Here is a 4,279-nt window from a genome sequence, read left to right on the forward strand (position 1 = left end):
TGGACTATGGGTCCATAGCGGTAGCCTAGATGGTTGTCTTCTCCCCATTGTGCTATCATTGTCGGATCTTGTGAGCTGCCTAACATGATCAAGATCATCTATCTCGTAATTCTATATGTTGCGTTTGTTGGGATCCGATGAATAGAGAATACTTGTTATGTTGATTATCAAAGCTATGCTTATGTGTTGTTTATGATCTTGCATGCTCTCCGTTATTAGTAGATGCTCGGCCAAGTTGATGCTAGTAACTCCAAGAGGGAGTATTTATGCTCGATAGTGGGTTCATGCCTCTGTGAATGCGGAGGAGTGACAAGAACCACTAAGGTTATGGATGTCTTTGTTGCCACTAGGGATAAAACATTAGTGCTATGTTCAAGGATGTAGTCACTAGTTACATTACGCGCAATACTTAATGCAATTGTCTGTTGTTAGCAACTTAATACCGGAGGGGGTTCGGATGATAACTTCGAAGGTGGACTTTTTAGGCATAGATGCAGTTGGATGACGGTCTATGTACTTTGTCGTAATGCCCAATTAAATCTCACTATACTCATCATGATATGTATGTGCATGGTCATGCTCTCTTTATTTGTCAATTGCCCAACTGTAATTTGTTCACCCAACATGCTGTTCGTCTTATGGGAGAGACACCTCTAGTGAACTGTGGACCCCGGTCCAATTCTCTTTCTTGAAATACAATCTACTGCAATCTTTGTTCTCTTGTTTTCTGCAAACAATCATCTTCCACACAATACGGTTAATCCTTTGTTACAGCAAGCCGGTGAGATTGACAACCTCACTGTTTCGTTGGGGCAAAGTACTTTGGTTGTGTTGTGCAGGTTCCACGTTGGCGCCGGAATCTCTGGTGTTGCGCCGCACTACATCCCGCCGCCATCAACCTTCAACGTGCTTCTTGGCTCCTCCTGGTTCGATAAACCTTGGTTTCTTTCTGAGGGAAAACTTGCTGCTGTGCGCATCATACCTTCCTCTTGGGGTTGCCCAACGAACGTGTGAAATACACGCCATCAAGCATATTTTCCGGCGCTCGTTGCCAGGGAGATCAAGACACGCTGCAAGGGGAGTCTCCACTTCTCAATCTCTTTACTTTGTTTTTGTCTTGCTTAGTTTTATTTACTACTTTGTTTGCTGCACTAAATCAAAATACAAAAAAATTAGTTGCTAGTTTTACTTTACTTGCTATCTTGTTTACTATATCAAAAACACAAAAAAAAAATTTAGTTTACTTGCATTTACTTTATCTAGTTTGCTTTATTTACTGTTGCTAAAATGGCCAACGCTGAAAACACTAAGTTGTGTGACTTCACAACCACAAATAATAATGATTTCTTATGCACACCTATTGCTCCACCTGCTACTACAGCAGAATTCTTTGAAATTAAACCTGCTTTTATCGAATCTTGTTATGCGAGAGCAATTTTGCAGTGTTAGTTCTGATGATGCTGCTGCCCATCTTAATAATTTTGTTGAACTATGTGAAATGCAAAAGTATAAAGATGTAGATGGTGACATTATAAAATTAAAATTGTTCCCTTTCTCATTAAGAGGAAGAGCTAAAGATTGGTTGCTATCTCTGCCTAAGAATAGTATTGATTCATGGACTAAATGCAAGGATGCTTTTATTGGTAGATATTATCCCCCTGCTAAAATTATATCTTTGAGGAGTAGCATAATGAATTTTAAACAATTAGATACTAAACATGTTGCTCAAGCTTGGGAAAGAATGAAATCTCTGGTTAAAAATTGCCCAACCCATGGACTGACTACTTGGATGATCATCCAAACCTTCTATGCAGGACTAAATTTTTCTTCGCGGAATTTATTGGATTCAGCTGCTGGAGGTACCTTTATGTCCATCACTCTTGGTGAAGCAACAAAGCTTCTTGATAATATGATGATCAACTACTCTGAATGGCACACGGAAAGAGCTCCACAAGGTAAGAAGGTAAATTCTGTCGAAGAAACCTCTTCCTTGAGTGTTAAGATCGATGCTATTATGTCTATGCTTGTGAATGATAGGACTAATATTGATCCTAATAATGTTCCATTAGCTTCATTGGTTGCACAAGAAGAACATGTTGATGTAAACTTCATTAAAAATAATAATTTCAACAACAATGCTTACCGGAACAATTCTAGTAACAACTATAGGCCATATCCTTATAATAATGGCAACGGCTATGGTAATTCTTATGGGAATTCTTACAACAATAATAGGAGTTCACCCCTGGACTTGAAGCCATGCTTAAGGAATTTATTAGTACACAAACTGCTTTTAACAAATCTGTTGAAGAAAAGCTTGGGAAAATTGATATACTTGCTTCTAAAGTTGATAGTCTTGCTGCTGATGTTGATCTTTTGAAATCGAAAGTTATGACTAATGAGAATCATCATAATAAAATTACTACTACAGCAAATGCCATTCAAGTTAGAATTAATGAGAATATAAGATTAATGGCTGAACTGCGTGCTAGGTGGGATAGAGAAGAAAACGAAAAACTAGCTAAAGAGAAGAATATAGCTAAAGTTTGGACTATTACCACCACTAGTAATGCTAATGCTACACATGTTGCTGCACCTCCTACTCATACTAATAAAAGAATTGGTGTTAGCAATGTTTCCACTTCGAATGCAAAGCGCGAAAAACTGCACTGAAATCTAAAAGCTGCTGAAACTGCTCGTGATAAAGCTGCTGAAATTTTTTCCAACATTGGGGATGATGATCCCATTGCTTTAGATTATAATGGTTTGAATTTTGATGATTGCCACATCTCTGAAGTTATAAAGTTCTTGCAAAAACTTGCTAAAAGTCCTAATGCTAGTGCTATAAATTTGGCTTTCACGCATCATATTACAAATGCTCTCATAAAAGCTAGAGAAGAGAAACTAGAGCGTGAAGCCTCTATTCCTAAAAAGTTAGAGGATGGTTGGGAGCCCATCATTAAGATGAAGATTAAAGATTTTGATTGTAATGCTTTATGTGATCTTAGTGCAAGTATCTCTGTTATGCCTAAGAAAATTTATAATATGCTTGACTTGCCACCGCTGAAAAATTGTTATTTAGATGTTAATCTTGCTGATCATTCTACAAAGAAACCTTTGGGTAAAGTTGATAATGTTCGCATTACCATTAACAATAACCTGGTTCCCGTTGATTTTGTTGTCTTGGATATTGAATACAATGCATCTTGCCCCGTTATATTGGGAAGACCTTTTCTTCGAACTGTTGGTGCTATCATTGATATGAAGGAAGGTAATATAAAATATCAATTTCCTCTCAAGAAAGGTATGGAACACTTCCCTAGAAAGAGAATGAAGGTACCTTTTGATTCTATTATGAGAACAAATTATGATGTTGACACTTCATCTCTTGATAATACTTGATACACACTTTCTGCGCCTAGCTGAAAGGCGTTAAAGAAAAGCGCTTATGGGAGACAACCCATGTTTTTACCTACAGTACTTTGTTTTTATTTTGTGTCTTGGAAGTTGTTTACTACTGTAGCAACCTCTCCTTATCTTAGTTTTGTGTTTTGTTGTGCCAAGTTAAGCCGTTGATAGAAAAGTAAGTACTAGATTTGGATTACTGCACAGTTCCAGATTTCTTTGCTGTCACGAATCTGGGTCCACCTCCCTGTAGGTAACTCAGAAGATTAAGCCAATTTACGTGCATGATCCTCAGATATGTACGCAACTTTCATTCAATTTGAGCATTTTCATTTGAGCAAGTCTGGTGCCATTTTAAAATTCGTCAATACGAACTGTTCTGTTTTGACAGATTCTGCCTTTTATTTCGCATTGCCTCTTTCGCTATGTTGGATGAATTTCTTTGATCCACTAATGTCCAGTAGCATTATGCAATGTCCAGAAGTGTTAAGAATGATTGTGTCACCTCTGAATATGTCAATTTATAATGTGCACTAACCCTCTAATGAGTTGTTTCGAGTTTGGTGTGGAGGAAGTTTTCAAGGATCAAGAGAGGAGTATGATGCAACATGATCAAGGAGAGTGAAAGCTCTAAGCTTGGGGATGCACCCGGTGGTTCACCCCTGCATATATCAAGAAGACTCAAGCGTCTAAGCTTGGGGATGCCCAAGGCATCCCCTTCTTCATCGACAACATTATCAGGTTCCTCCCCTGAAACTATATTTTTATTCCATCACATCTTATGTGCTTTTTCTTGGAGCGTCGGTTTGTTTTTGTTTTTGTTTTTGTTTTGTTTGAATAAAATGGATCCTAGCATTCACTTTATGGGAGAGAG

The sequence above is a fragment of the Lolium perenne genome, chromosome 7 (assembly GCF_019359855.2).
Source record: "Lolium perenne isolate Kyuss_39 chromosome 7, Kyuss_2.0, whole genome shotgun sequence".
NCBI lineage: Eukaryota > Viridiplantae > Streptophyta > Magnoliopsida > Poales > Poaceae > Lolium > Lolium perenne.